The 16388-nt window shown below is 49.3% G+C and overlaps 1 long non-coding RNA gene across 1 annotated transcript; it reads right to left on the reverse strand.

Moving 5' to 3' along the window:
* Positions 1–230: 230 nt before the first annotated feature.
* LOC121019497 (uncharacterized) lies at positions 231–7299 on the reverse strand. Its single transcript, XR_005785623.1, has 3 exons — positions 6768–7299; positions 1621–1718; positions 231–1512 (listed from the first exon to the last, which is right to left on the reverse strand). It is a non-coding gene; the product is annotated as an uncharacterized LOC121019497 (long non-coding RNA).
* Between the last annotated feature and the right edge of the window lie 9089 nt (positions 7300–16388).

The following is a 16388-nucleotide window of genomic DNA, read 5'->3' on the forward strand; positions in this document are numbered from 1 at the left end:
CGACTACCTGCAATTTACTAGGGCTGTTTTTCGTTGTGATTATTTAAAAAAAATTTTTTTTTAAGGTTTATTTTTGAGAGAGAGAGAGCGAGCGAGCTCGAACGGAGCAGGGGCAGAGAGAGAGGGAGACACAGAATCCGAAGCGGGCTCCAGGCTCTGAGCGGTCAGCACAGGTCCCGATGCTGGGATCGAACCCACAAACCACCAGACCATGACCTGAGCTGAAGTCTGACCCTTAGCAGACTGCGCCACCCAAGGCGCCCCCATTGTGATTATTTTTTTTGTGAGCCCTGGGGGCGGTGGGGGAGGGGGACTTTGCACTAAAGGCTGGTTCCTTTTTACAGCAAAGACAAATAATTAGTAACTAATAATCAAAGTGATTGCTGGACCCTGCCGAATGCCAAACGCTTTGGAAAAGTCTCCAGCCTGTCAGCCCCTCGATCCAGGAGGCCAGCTTTCCCCCTGGCAGGCTGTGGGTCAAGTTGAGGGAAGGATCCCGTTCAAGGTCAGCTGGTCGAGTTGGTCAGCAGCTGGCCCCCCAAGGAGGCTCAGATGGGAGTTTCTAATTTGTTTCGGAGCCACTCAGCCTGGCTTGGCACCCACTCGTAGCCCATTCTGTTTCTTGAGATTCGAGAAGTCAGCTCCTCAAGGTCCACTTGGGGACACACGGCCGTAGAGTGTGGGTGGCTGCCATACCCGATTTCCCTCTGGACAACCACCAATCTGTCCTCTTGGATCTGGGGTTTGAGCAGAGCACACCTACCCGGTGGCTTTAGGGCTGGCATGCCATCTGAGCCTGGCTTCCCCTGGGCACCCCATTCTTCTGGCCACAGCGATGGATGGGCCCCGGGAAGGGCAGAGAGATGCATGGAGACTCTTGCTGGGAATTCTGGGGCTGGCTGGCTCTTTCCCACTGGCCTCGATCCTGAGAAGATGAGACTAGAGCCATTTCTGCCACCACGGGGAGGGAGCCAACAACGAGGGAAGGGGGGTGGTGAGAAATGAAGAGAGAGAGAAACCCGATCCTGATGGTATCAGTTGCATCCCTGGATCCGGCGGTGCCTGAAGCCAGCCTCTACCCTTGGCCGCCTTTAGAGCTCCCCACGGAGCCAGCGAATTCCCCTTTCATGTAATCTAGTAAGGATCAATGCTTCGGTCACTTGCAACCAGGAGTCCTAACTGATGCAATGGCTCAGTGCAAATCCCTGGCCACTGGGAAAGCAAGAACCCAAGGGGGTTGCCGTACCCACGTAGGTGAGCGGCATCGTCACCCTACGCAAACATGGGCACAGGAAAAGTTATGAAAGCTCCGAAGTTCAGAGGAACAAGTAGTAGCCACGGGCCGAGTGTGTTGCACGAAACGGCTTATTTCATCCGGGGAACAGTCCTACACGGCCGTCCGCTTTCGGCACCATTTTACAGATGAGAAGACTGAGGTCCAGGGGGTCTCTGTGAACCTTCGGGGCAGAACCAAGCCTTGCCACTCAGCGCCGTGTCGTCCCAGCCGTGTCTCTACAGTAAACAAGGAAATGACTCACTGCTACATACAAGACTCTGGGGATGTGGGACAGGGAAGGGACCAAGGGGCGGGGCTGTCGGGCGGCACAGGGTGATACTTACGGAGCAGGTGGCACGAATGCCTCCATCTGCCCCCAACCCCGGCAGTCACGGGGTACACACAGGCCTGCAGAAAGGGCTCCAGCTCTTTGCACCTCTGGCTGAGGACAGAAAGGCAGAGAGGGCCCCGGGATTCCATCAGCACCCATCAGTACTCCTTGGCTGTGGGGCTTCCGACGAGCCCTTCTTCCCTCTCGGGAAATGGAGACCCCGGCTCCTGGCCTTGCTCATGTGACCCAGCAACCCGAGCATCAGATGAGGATAAAGATGGCAAGGATTATTATTTGCAAACATCGAAAGGGGGGCTTCAGGATGGAGGGAATCCCTGACTTCCCGGAGGTGGCCTTGCAGGTGTGGACGGGCGTAAACTGACTCCCTGTACTTCCCCCTCCACACACCCCCCACCCCCCACCCCAGAGCTGTGGAGAGACAGGCCCAGCGTGACCTGAAAGGAACCTTTCTGTCCCCAAAGCCAAGAGAGATGAGAACTGTGAAGGAGAGAAGCGAGAGCTCGGCTACAGGCGCTTGGGGATTTATTTTTACCCTGTTATCTCTATCCTGAAATGTCAAGCGTGGAGCCGCCTCTCCCACCAGCCCCCCAGCCTCCCCAGCCATTCAGGGTGGCAGCGCAGCCTGGAAACAGGCCCCATTCTCCTTCTCTGGTTCCTCCGCCTCTCCAAGAGAGTCACAGCGCTATGGAGACGGGAGGCATGGAAACCCTGAAATAGAGAAGTGGGAAGTGAGACCTTTTATTTGGGTTCTGGAACAGGCTCACTTCCTCCTAGAGGCCCCGGGGCGCAGAGGGGGCCCTTGGAACTGTCGGGTACCTATTCTAAGGTTTGCATCAAATTGGCTCTTTATGGTGCAAGACTCAGAGATCCCTACTTACACGGGGTTATATAATAAAGATTGTTTAATTGGCTGAGGCCACCAAAAGGCCTAGCAAAAGGTCAGGCTTCGGGTAGGGTTCGAGCCAGGGGTTTTTTGTGCCGTCCCAAAGACTCGGTTCTCTCCCTCTCTCGGCTCCGTGTTCTGTGGTGTTGGCTTCAACCTCGGGCACCACTCTGTGCTCCCCAACAAACTTTAGCACTTCTAGAATCTTCCCCCGTGATCACAAATGGCTGCAGCAGTGGGTCTAGACCTCACATCCTCATACTGGTGGCTCCCAAGGAAGAGAGAGGAATCTTCTTTTTGCCACAAGTTACCAAGAAGTGTCCTCCTGTGTTTCGTTGGCTATGACTGGGTTATATGACCATCCCCAAGCCAATCATTTTGGTATGGGGCAGGAAGGTGAAATACACATTGATCCGATTAAGCCAAACCAGATTCCCAAGAACAGGGAAGCAGTGGTTTCCCACAGGAGACTTCAAGCACTTGACCCAAAAGGCGACGGAATGGATCTGCTGAGCAGCAAGCAGGAGGCTGTTCCGCACTTTATTCACTTTGTTTGATCCTTCCCTACTCAGGAAGGCCCCTGAGGTTAGACGTGACAGTTCTTTCCTATCCAGAAAGAGGCCAACATCAACATCTCTTTCTGTCTGTACGTTTACCTGAGGTTCTGAGTTCTACGAATCCTGGGTCCATCATTCCCAAAATTGCACCAAGGCAACAGACTCTCCCCCAGGTAGACAGGGAGGTACAGGCTGAAGGGTCATCTGTTTACCTGCCAAAGTCTTCCTCCGCATTCAAAATTTTTTTTTTTAATGTTTATTTATTTTTGACAGAAAGAGAGACAGAGCATGAGCAGGGGAGGAGCAGAGAGAGGGAGACACAGAATCCGAAGCAGGCTCCAGGCTCCGAGCTGCCTGATGTGGGGCTCGAACTCTCAGACCGTGAGATCATGACCTGAGCCGAAGTTGGACGCTTAACTGACTGAGCCACCCAGGTGCCCCAGCTTCCTCTGCATTCAAAATAAAACTCACACTCTACACGCTGGCTTCCCTATCACTCACTGTACATTCAGCCATTCCAGGCTTCTTATCGATCATTCCTTAGACAAGCCAATCAGTCACCTTATTCCTACAGAGCCTTTCCACTTGCTCTTTCTCTTGGATCTAGAATTCCTTTAAATCTTTTCAGAGTTGGCCCCATCTCGTCATTCAGGACTCTGCTCGAACATCACACCTTCTTGGAAGCCTTCTCTGACCCACCTGGGGCGTAAAAGCCATCTGAAATTACCGTGTTCCTTGATGGCTTGAGTATCTCTCCCCCTTTGTTAGACTGTAAGCTCCACAGAGCAGGGACTGCGCTGGTCCTACTGATGTGTGTCCCTCGTAATTCCTCCTTCTGTGTCTGCCATAGTGGAGGGACTCAATACATATTTGCTGGGTCAATGAAGGAGAAGTCTTTTCTTTTTAAATTTTTTTTTTCAACGTTTATTTATTTTTGAAGGGGGGAAGGGCAGAGAGAGAGGGAGTCACAGAATCGGAAGCAGGCTCCAGGCTCTGAGCCATCAGCCCAGAGCCTGACGCGGGGCTCGAACTCACGGACCGCGAGATCGTGACCCGGCTGAAGTCGGACGCTTAACCGACTGCGCCACCCAGGCGCCCCAAGAGAAGTCTTTTCTGAATGACCTTGTAAATGTTTCCAGAGCAGGGCAACTTGTTACATGTGTCCTGGCTTTAACTTGGTGCCTACCAAAACATGGCAGCAGAAGCGATGTGGTCAAAGTCGCACCCTCATTAGTAGGGAAAGGGACCTGGGTAGCACCAATGGCTTCTTTCCTAGGCCAATGCATGTGAAAATCTGAGGGCATGAAACTGTAGAGACGCACCTGGGGCCACCTGTCCATCCAGGTGTCTAAGTATGGTGGCAACACCACCATTCACAAGTAAAAGCGCGGAAACAGCGTGGGGTGGAATGTCCCCGAAGAAGAAGAATGTCTCGCCTGGTCCACTGCAGACCCCAAAAGTCAAAGTCAGAACCTCAACGTGCTGGTGACTCAGAAGAACCCGCATGTTCGTGATGGACACAAACACTCCTCGAGGCTACCGAGACCTGCTCGTCTGTGACAGTCCTCAGGTCAGTCCGGTGAGTGTGGATGGCTCAGCTCAGAGAACAGGAACTCAAAAGCACATCGGCAGACAGACCTCGGTTGTTCCTGTACTCCGCAGACAGCATGCCTTCTGGAGCATCTCAAGTATTCTGCTGTTGATGGTTTTCCACTCACCCAAACAGATCCATCATTCCTCTGTTAGGCCCTCACAAGACACTCTGAGCTTCGTTCTCCTGGACTCCCCAACATTTGTAATAATATCTATACTTAGGTGATAATTTGAGTAAGACTCATCTTCCCCACTGGACTCCAAACTTCTGAAAGGCGGGGATGATCTCATTACCTCACTACCGTGTCCAGCGGTGTAAGTGAACCAACCCCTTGCCCAACTTGTAGAATGAGCCTCGTAAACAGTTTTTGAATGGGAGGGGGGGGAAAGCGAATGGAACTCGGGGTCTGCTGGGAAAGCACGTTACAGCCGGCCTGACTCAGCTGGAAGACAGCAAAGAGGCTGGATCTTTCAAAGTGAATCAGACCTCGTCACTGGCTGACCACCCTGTCCTCTCCTTCAAGGCATCTCCCGTGCCTAGAATAGTATCTACCACAGGACAGAGAGTCTGCAGACGGTGGAAGAATAAATCAATGAATGGACACTGTTCTTTCCCTTCCCAAAGAAGCTGGTTACCTTCTTAAGGATAAATTCCTGGAAAGGGAGAATGGGGGGTGGGGTGGGGCAGAGAGCCATAGTATGCAGATGTGCTGAATCAAACCCAACGGTTTAATTTAGGTCATCCCCTTCAGACTCAGCGGTAGCTTCGAGGAGTTTGTCTCCAATTAAGAACATGTGGGTTCTTCTGAGTCACCAGCACGTTGAGGTTCTGACTTTGATTTTTGGGGTCTGCAGTGGACATCTGGGTCCTAATGGGTAGTTTTGCATCTGACATTTAACCAACCAAGGGCTCAAGCTATTTGGTCTTTGTCCCTCCTTCCGAGGTGACAGAGATTCTAAGACCTCATTCTTCAATCGCCAACCCCAAATCAAATACCAAAAAATCTCCCCCCCCAACCCACCATGAAAAACCTCCATAAAACCAAATCTCCAAAGATGCCTGGGTGTCAAGCCCACCCCCACCCAGCTAGCAAAAGGTGGCTCACTTTTGAACTACAAACTCCCTTCTAGAACCAGAAGGAAAGGAATAAGGGATTTACGGGTCGCCTCAGAGTTGTAGGTTCTGGCTTGTCCCCAGGATGAGTTCATTATTTATTCTTAGAGACCGGACTCAAATTAAACAAACAGTGCCTATAAATAGAGCAGGATACACTCAGCTCAGTGTCACTGAAAGGTCCTTTTCACAGGGACAGATGCGCTAAATGGATGTTCTCAGGTTACCCCGCTGGTACTACGTGAAAAGGGTTGTCCTTTTTCTTGTTAAGTGTGGTCCAGGAGCGAAGCAGGTGAGTCAGACATTGGGATTTGGCCTGATTCTGTCTCCTTCGTTTCTTTTTTTCTAAACTCTCATTCACGTTATAACCGAGAGGGAACCGGAGAGGAAGGATGTCACTCTATAAACGCCCTGGCTGGACAATTTGGCATTTCCCTCGGGGAATGGGTCCTGGCTCAGGTTGTATTTGACAGAGTGTTCTGGTCTTTTAGATTAGATTGCAAACTCCCTAAGGGAAGGGACCAAATGGTAGACTTTCCTCTTGGTTTCTCCCATGCTGCCAAACACAGAGATGGCTAGGGTTTCCATGGCAGACCTGGAGCTACGAATTAAAAGGACTGTCCTCAGGCATGGGGACCTGTCTGGTAGGGAGCAAGGCAGCCTGCGTTCCAAGCCTGCTATGGCTTTGCTTTGCCTCTCACTTGAGAGGCACAGTGCGCTTGAGCTGTGCAGTGATCACACCACCGTGACAGACAAGTTGGGGTGGAAAGACCTGGAACAACTGTGAGGAGACATCAAGCAACCGGGCAACCAAGTCAAGTCACCGGAGGGACAACAGTGATCACCAAATCGGCACTTGGCCGGCTCATTCCAAGCACTGTTCTAGAACATCGCAACAGCTCGCTTAATCTTTCTAAAATCCCCTATGACTTAAGGACCATGATGATCTCTATTTTACAGATGAAGAAAGTGAGGCACCGGTTGAGTATTACCTTGCTCGAGGTCAGACGGCTGGTGAGTCAGGATGGGGAGTTGGGCAGTTTAGCTCAAGAGCAGCCTCCTGGAGTCAAAATTAAGTGCACAGAGTCTGTATCTGTCACTTTTATCGCCCGGGTCTGGAGCACGCCCGGAACTCCCTGGGAGCATGGGATCGAGGTCGGGCCAATGACCCTGAATCTCAGGACTTCTTCTGGGAATGCTAGGCACAAGACACACTGACCTTCCCTGCAGATTGGCAGGGGAGGTGGGCACCTCGCAAGGGCCACAGCCATCTGGCCGCTCCAGGAGGAACGTGGCTGAGAACGAAATCAGCACTGAGAAAAACAGGTCCTGGTGATGGTCTTCGAACCCTGAGTCCAGCTGCACTTAAAGGTGGACCAGCCCTTCAGCCTTGAGCTTTCAGGAGCCAGTATCTCCCCTCTCCTGTTGTAAGCCAGTCAAGGCTGATTTCCTATCATGTGCAGCTGACAGAGTCCCTAACCGAGCCGGCCGGCCCCTAATAAAGCATGATGTGGCCAAACCAACAGCCCAGCCCCACCCACAAGTGAGAGCTCTTTCCTCGCCCTGTTGGAATCTTCCAGAAACACGTACCAGCCTGCTTCGGTGCACTTGCACAATGGCTCCTTTCTCTGTTTACTGAAATCCCAAACACTCTGCTGAGGCCTCCCCCACGGTATCCGTCAGAATCACCTACCGCTTCATTTGGTTACCACAGTATGGAACTTAGGTGCTTACTTAGCCCTTACCCCATTCTGCCTTGAGATAGTTATTTACAAGTCATCATTAACATCATTGAACGCACGCGCTCAGCTCGGCGAGGGGGTTCAGAGCCAAGACCATCAGCACGTAGCTGAGCTCTTTCCAAGCGTCGGGCACTCCACTCAGCGCTTGGCACTGAGCACTTATGTGGCTGCATCTCCTAAAAAAAAACCCTACAGGGCAGCTACGAATGAGATCCCCACTGGACACATAATAGGATGGTACGTTAGGAGGTTCCGGCAAGACTCGGAGATTTGAACAGAAATTGCAAAGCAAGTGGCCAGATGTGGATGTAGGTTTTTCCCAGCAAAGACTTGACGACCAGTTTCAAATACTAATCCCTCATTCACAAACCCCTAAACCACAAAGAAGATGTAAAAGACTCAATAGGTATGAAGAGAGGATTTTACTACTTTTTTTTTTTTTACCATGCTGTCATCCACCTCCTAACACACACACACACGTATGTGAGCAAGGTGGGGGTGTTTAACCTATTTGTGCATCTCAAGCCTGGGGAGAGTGGCTTCTTTGAGATACTATGGAGAGTCTGATGAGCCATCCTGTTGCTGCAGAGATGGAGACACAGGGAACCGTACCTGACTCACTGCTGAGAAGTCCAGAGGGTGAGAGACGTGGCCAGGAAGTTTACGAGCCCAACTCTCATTCCGGCGAAGACTGGACATGTTTTCCTGCGGCCTCACGTGAGCAAGATGCCTAATGGGTCACCTTAGAGAGAGTCTCGCAGGGCGGCCTAGAAGGGCTTTGAGCCCTCATCAGACAGAGGCTGGAGGCGGATCATCAGACTCGGAGGAGTGTTAGTGAGGCCCTGGTGTGAGTTACCCTGTCAATGCTGGGGACTGTCCAGCACCCGCCCATTACCCCGTGTGATACTTGAGCATACCGAGAGGGGGCGACACCATCTTTGGGTTCTAATAGTCAAGTAGGTACTCCACCCACCCACCTACCCACCCTCATTTTGCCTTACATCTTCTCCCTTCCAACCTCTTGTGTGTACATTTTGGGGGAAGTCAGTGTCTATTTCCTTCTTTCTGAAGGCCAGTGGCCCATTATGGTGGGCCTCAGGTGGAGGAAGAGGAGAGGAGGCTTATTTTTAAATAAAGTTTGAAGTGTTGATTAACGTACTGGACACGACACTCTGATTTGGGAAATGAGACTAATCTGTGACCTAGAAATCATAGGACTTTAATTAAAAAATTAGGCATGAAAAGCAAAGTCATGGTGCCTGCCTGAAGTTTTCATGCATGGCCAGGACAAGGATGTACCCCACTGAAATTTGAAAGAGCTAAGATGCGACAAAAGTAAAGTTGCCTTGATGGCCTCACCTCATGAGCTCTCCTAGATAGAAGGCCAGACGGGGTAAGTGACCTGCTCGGGGTCACAGAGCTAGTAAAAAGGCAGAACTGCGTTCTTAACCACAGTGCTATGCTGTTTCTACACTCCAGGAAATTACTGTCTCTCCTGCCTATTCTTATCTTATTTTTCTCAAATTACCTCCCTTTGCCTCCATGTATCATACATGGCCCTGGACCAGTGGTGACAGAAGCAGGGTATGCTCAGAGGTGGGTAAGGTTATCCAAGGATGATGTCAGTCAAGAACATGCTTCAAAGACCAGCGAATCCCTGAGCACCACATCTGGAGAATTTCCTGTCTCCATCTACCTCAGTGCTTTGATGATGACTTAAGACACTATTGGTATATTATTTTTTTTAATTTTTAATGTTTATTTATTTTTGAGAGAGAGAGAGAGAGAGTGAGCATGAGCGGGGAGGGGCAGAGAGAAAGGGACACACAGAATCTGAAGCAGGCTCCAGGCTGAGCCATCAGCACAGAGCCCGATGTGGGACTCGAACCCATGAACTATGAGATCATGACCTAAGCCGATATCAGATGCTTAACCGACTGAGCCACCCAGGCGCCCCAAGACGCTATTGGTATTATTAACACAACATTGAACCTTACTAAGTTCCAGGCACCATGCTAAGTACTTTTCACACGTTTCCTGATTAAATCCTAGCAGCCCTGTGGAAAGGATCCTCCTGAGCATTATTCCTGTTTACACAGGAGGCAACTGAGGCTTGGAGCACCTTGCACAGGTTTCATGGCCAGCCAACAGAGGTCTGAGCCTACAGCCTGCATGCCTGGGCATCATAAGGCACTCAGCACATGCCTGGAACCCCCCAGCCACCTTCGCACCAAGCCTGCCAGGAGTTACCTGATTCTATGCCTACTCACTAAAACGGACCCTCTATCAGCATTTCTGTTGGTTTCCAAGAAGTTTATTCGATTGGATCCAATCACACAGGGCTCCTGGGTCTTGATTTTTCTGGAGCAAAACATGGTACTTGCTCGGGGCGTGGGCAGAAGGATACGACCTATGGTTATAAGGGTAGTGACAGGATATGGGTCTTCTCTACCATTTGAGATGGGAATACATGGGCCCCAGTCTGAAGCAGAAGCCAATATCCAATAGAACTTGGTGACCACAGGGGCGCCTGGGTGGCTCAGTCGGTTAAGCATCTGACTTTGGCTCGGGTCATGATCTCACAGTTCGTGGGTTCGAGCCCCATGTGGGGCTCCATGCTGACAGCTCAGAGCCTGGAGCCTGTTTCAGATTCTGTGTCTCCCTCTCTCTCTGACCCTCCCCTGTTCACGCTCTGTCTCTGTCTCAGAACTAAATAAACATTAAAAAAAAAAAAAAAAAGAACTTGGTGACCACAGTATGGATCTCTCTAGACCTGTGATCTATCCCACTGTGACATCAAGTAAAGCCTGTGCCTAAATTTTTCACCTCCTCCCCCAATGGGGATGTCTCAAAAATCTATCCGTAATTAACAGTATCTCAATGGAAACTAATGTAGTAGTTGCGAATGCAGGCTTGGGAGTCGGAGTGCCTTGGTTCCATTTATTAGCTATGAATCCTCCCCCCAGGCACTTCATTTCTGACCTTTGAGGTTGGTAAAATAGTGATAATAGTATCTTCCTCTTAGTATTTGTGAAAAGCCATCAATCTGTTCACAGATATTCCAATTCCCCTTCCTCTCTAGGTATGTGATAAAATCAATATTATACTTTTTATGCACTTTGAAGCGAACCACACCCATGTGACTTGCCTGCCAGCGAAATGATGACAGTGATTTCCTGCCACCAGGGGGAAGCTTTGCAAGCTGGTGTGCGGTTTGCTTTTTAACTTCAGGGGTTCCTAGCAGCCTGGGTCCCTGAGTGTCTGTGATGAGCACCACCCCTCCTCCCTGGTTCTAATCATCACTGGATACGTAGCATGAGTGAGAAACACATCTTTGTTGTTTTAAGCCAATGAGGTTTGGGGGTTGTTTCTTACTGCCACCACCTAGCCTATCCTGACTAATACACTGTTGGTGGGAGGGAGGATTCAATTAAAAACAACAACAAAAAGCAAGCACAACTAAGATACTGCCATGCACCCGCAAGAATGGCTGTAATCAGGAAAACAGACAATGGCAAGTGTTAGCAAAGATGTGGAGAAAGCCGGTGCCTCCTATATTGCTGGCGGGAATGTAAAATAGCGCAGCCACTTTGGAAAACAGCTTGACAGTTTCTTAAAAAGTGAAACATAAGCTCACGTACCACCCGGCACTTCAACAAAGTATCTGCCCCAAAGAAATGGAAGGTATGTCCACGCACAGGCTTGGATGTGTGTGTGTTCCCAGCAGTGTCATTCATGGTAGCTACGAAGCTGGAGCAAACCAGATGGCCATCATCCGGTACCTAGATACACAACACGCGGTCTATCCTTACAAGGTCATACTACTCAGCACTAAAAAAGGAACAAAATGCCAATACATGCTACCACATAGACAAACCTCGGCAACATATGGAGTGAAAAGAATCCAGATGTAAGATCATGGATTGAAAGATTCGATTTCTCTGAAGTGTACAGAGAAGACAATTTTGTAAACACAGCAAGCAGTTCCGTGGTCGCCTGGGACTGAGAGGGAGAGTGGGAATTGACTGCAATTAGGTTTGAGGTGGCGTTGGGAAGTGACGGAATGTTCTAGCACCTGATTGTGATAGTGACTGCACAACTCTATACATGTTCTGAAAATCAGTGAGTTGTACACTCACAATGGGCCAATCTAACGGTACATAAATTCTACTCCAATAAAGCTGTTAAAAAAAAAAATGAACTAAGCGGCAGTATCTGGCACATAGGGAAAGATCAGTAGACGTTTGTTATTATGTATCATTTTAGGAACGGGAGTCTAGGACCGAGACTCTGCAATGAACTGATGAGGAGTAAAGATCTACATCCACTGAAGAAGGGAGGTCTGGCAGTTGACCTTTGTGTTTCCACCCCCAAACTTTGTATTTCCTCTACACTGACCACTACCTGCAAAAGGCCCAGGGGATATTTACAGTACCAACTGCTGGAAAGGTGGGAGTCACGTCCTTGACTAGACTCTTAGTCTGTTCAGGCTGCTATAACAGAGTATCACAGTTGGGTGATTTATAAATAATGGAAACTTACTGTTCATAGTTCTGGAGCTTGGAAGTCCAAGGTCAAGGTGCTGACAGATTTAGAGTAAGGTGAGGGCCTACTTCCTGGTTCATATATGGTCATCCTCTCTGTATCCGCCCATGGCAGAAGGGGTGAGAAAGCTCTCTGGGGTCCCTTTTCTAAGGGCACTAATCCCATTCATGAGGGCTCTACCCTCAGGACCTAGACTCCTCCCAAAGATCCCGTCTGGGCTACATCACACTGGGGATTCCTTTTCTTTCTTTATTTAAAAAAAAAAAAATCAATTAATTAATTAATTAAAAGACAACACAGAGAGAAATCATGAGTGGTGGAGGGGCCAAAAGAGAGAGGGAGAGAGAAAATCTCAAGCAGGCTTTGTGCTGTCTGCCCAGAGCCCAAGGCGGGGGCTCGATCCCACGAGTCGTGAGATCACGATCTGAGCCGAAATCAACAGTTGGACGCTTAACGGACTGAGTCACTCAGGCACCCTGGGGATTAGTTTTCAAGCTATGAATTTTAAGGGACACAAACATTCAATCTATAGCAATTAGGGACCATGTGGGCCCTCTGGTTAGCAGGAAGCACCAGCAGAAAAGCAGTGATGCATTATCTGCTCACCCGGCTTTCTGGATGCACAGCCAGGTCCCCATCAGAGAAGTGTGCGCGTGGTCGTTTCTATTTCCAGGCGCTTCTCCCCACCTACAACATTCTCACAGTGTGTTCATCTCTCTGGCTACTCCTTGGAGAAAAGAGAAAGCTTGAATGATTTTGTAATTAAATAAAACAGTGTTTAAAAGTGAGCAATTAAGCCCTGAGATAAAAACTAAGGAAATAGGGGCGCCTGGGTGGCTCCGTCAGTTGAGCGTCCGACTTCGGCCCAGGTCATGATCTCACAGTTCATGAGTTTGAGCCCGACGTCAGGCTCTGGGCTGATGGCTCAGAGCCTGGATCCCGCTTTGGATTCTGTGTCTCCCTCTCTCTCTGCCCCTCCCCTCCTCACGCTCTGTCTCTCTCTCTCTCTCTCAAAATTAAATAAACCTTAAAAAATTAAAAAAAAAAGCGAAGAAAATAAATCTACAGATGGCAGAAGGAAAGAATGAAAAGTAAAAAAAGCAGATGTAAGCAAGTTAGAAAACAGAAAAACAATAGGGGTTGGTAAGAAAAATCAAAGACCTAATTCTTTTAAAAGACCAATAAAAGAGAGAAACTTCTGGCAAGGTTGCATAAGGAAAACAAAATACAAATAAATAGTGCTAGATTGAGTCTAAAAGGGACTAGAAACAAAGACATGGAAGGAGATTAAAGCTAACGAAGAGCCTGCTATGTTGAAATTTATGCTGATAAAATATTAGCCAAAATAAGACCACATAATTCACTCAAGAGCAGGCAGAGAAAACCCAAGTAGACAAAAAGTCATAGAGGAGACTGCTAAAGAAGTCTTGGGCACTGTGATGAAACGTGTGTGCTCTGATGATTTGGGGGGTGGGGGGCAAATTCTGGCAAACCTCAAGGTAAGAGATAATTTCTACGTGATTTAGTTGTTCCTAGGGACTGAGAAAGTTTAAAAGTGTCCTAATTAGTTCTACAAATCTAACCCAACCCTGATAAACAAAAACTGAGAAGAGAGGAAGAGAGAGACAGAAACGCTATGGAGAACGAGAACATTGTAGACCAAACCTACGTAGGGATAGCGGGCTGCACTGCCTGGTGTCCATCCCCCCGCCCCCCGCCCCCCCCCCCCCACCATCCACATCCACTCGGAACCTCAGAATGTGACCTTATTTAGAAATAGGGTCTTTTATTTCGGGAGGGGGAGGGGCAGAGAGAGAGGGATAGAGCAAGAATCCTAAGCAGGCTCTGTAATGTCAGCGCAGAGCCTGATGCAGGGCTCGAACTCACGAACCGTGAGATCATGACCTGAGCCAAGATCAAGAGTCAGATGCTTAACCGAGGGGGGGGGGGGGCAGGCGCCCCCCCACCACCAGACATAGTTATTAAGATGAGCTTCTACTGGATTAGAGTAGGCCTAAACACAATGACTGGTGTCCTTCTAAGAAGAGGAGAGGACACACGGGGACAGAAGAAAGAGGCCATGTGAATGCCGAGGCAGAGATTGGAGTGACACAGCCATGTGGCAGGAACTTCAGGCATTTCTGGCAGCCACCAGAAGCTGGAAGAAGCAAGGAAGCTTCTCCCTTAGAGCTTCTGGAAGGCACACGGCCCTGGTGACGGCCTGATTTTGGACTGCTGGCCTTCAAACTATGGAGAGCTGTCAAAGCATATATTTGCTCCCCAGTTTGTGGTGTTTTGTTATGGCAGTGCTAGGAGACCCGTACCGATAGGGAGGTAAGGATTCCCCTATTTCTTTGGTGACTTCAGTCTATTTGTGTTACAAAAGTCCCAGCACTGCTTCCTGTTGAGGTATCGCCCAGATGGCCTCGAAGCGTAGCCTCAGCAGTGGGCTTCCCCCAAGCAACTGTGGGGCCAGGGGGCCATATGCCATATGGCTAAAGTATTTAAAGCTATAAATAAAACTGTGTTTAAAAATTATTAAACCGGGTGCCTGGGTGGCTCAGTCAGTCAGTTAAGTGTCTGACTGTGGCTCAGGTCACGATTCGTTGAGTTCACGCCCCGCTTTGGGCTCTCTGTTGTCGGCAGTGTGGAACCTTCTTCAGATTCTCTGCCCCTCCCCCTCTCTCTTTGCCCCTCCCCTCCTCTCTGCTGCTCCCCCTTCCCCTCCTGCACACGCGCTCCCTCTTCTTCTCAAAAATAAATAAGAACTTAAAAAAAAAATTGTTCTACTTCTCCGTTGATGAATGTATTTTCCTAACCACTTGGGGAGCCAAGCTTGGATTTATAATTCTTTCAAGCTCCTTGGTGGTCTGAAATATTATTGTTGTAAAGACACTTGAATGCCCTTTCCTCATGGCTCCTGGCTCCTTCCTACATCATAATGGGCCTTGTGGGAATACTGCGGACACTCCAGCCCGCGTGTCCGGGCTTCGTCTGTACTCCACACAACCCACTGTGCTTGGTCACTGGTCAGGCCCAGGGGTGCAAATGTCTGCAGTGTGGTTCTCCCTGGGGAGGACGGACCTAGGAAAGAGGCCAGCACCAGTGCTGGGTACAGGCTAGCACCATTTAGGTAGAAAATTCTGGGTCCTGGCTATTCAGAACATGGTCTAGAAGGCAGGGGACATGCAGGCCCCCAGAATTCCCAACCCAGATAGGTCTGCGCTTACTTGCAGGGCCTGTGGTGTCCCCACCTGCTGGGGAGGAGTGTGGCAAAAAGAGGGACGGAGCAAAGCCTTGTAAAGCCGCCCGGGCCCGGGTCTAAGGGAGTGGCTGCTTAGCACTTTGTCACACTGCCCCAAAAGATCCAACCCAACAGCACATTGAAGACAAGTAGATAATTCATTAATAGTTTGGTGGGACATCAGAGAAAGGAACCATGTTTCAAGCCACAGCAGATACTCTTACACGTCTCTGTCCTGTTGTTTAAGGTCTTCTCCCAATCACAGAGCCTCTAAAGAACAAGATTTCTTAACACTTACTTATTTTTGAGAGAGACAGAGAGAGAGACAGAGAGAGAGAGAGGCAGAGCATGAGTCGGGGAGGGGCAGAGAGAGAGGGAGACACAGAATCCGAAGCAGGCTCCAGGCTCTGAGCTGTCAGCACAGAGCCCGACGCGGGGCTCGAACCCATAGACCGTGAGATCATGACCTGAGCCGAAGCCGGATGCTTAACTGACTGAGCCACCCAGGCACCCCCAAAATAAGATTTCTTTATGGAGAACAACCTAGCTTTAACCTCATTCCCCCAGCAAAACAAAATCCAAGCCATCATCTACCAATGCACAAGCATATCTAGTGGGTGTGATAAAGTGTGACGGCCCCTCCCTTCCCTCAAAACAGCATATTACACTATTTACCAGAGGAAATCAAGGAGGGGACAGTGGCAGTATGAGACAGAGGGGCAATAGGTGAATCTTGCTGCTAAAAAAAAAAAAAAAAACAGTTGAGTGCCTCCTATTTCATAATTATTAAATAAAACAGAAGATGGAACATGACATATTTAAAAGAATGATATAACATGACCGAGTACAGTTTAGTTCCATCAGTCACAAATGCAAGGATAGTTCAATAATAGAAAATGTATGGATTCATCACACAGGTCACAGAAGAAAACCATATCGGCTAACAGAAGTCAACTTTCTTTCTTCTTGCAATACTCCTATTAAACCGGACAGAGGTAAGGGTGCTTGGGTGGTTCCGTCAGTTAAGTGTCTGACTTCGGTTGAGGTCATGATTTCACAGCTTGTGAGTTCGAGCCCCATGT

The sequence above is a fragment of the Herpailurus yagouaroundi genome, unplaced genomic scaffold, assembly GCF_014898765.1.
Source record: "Herpailurus yagouaroundi ecotype Mexico unplaced genomic scaffold, PumYag 222, whole genome shotgun sequence".
NCBI classification, from domain to species: Eukaryota; Metazoa; Chordata; class Mammalia; order Carnivora; family Felidae; genus Herpailurus; species Herpailurus yagouaroundi.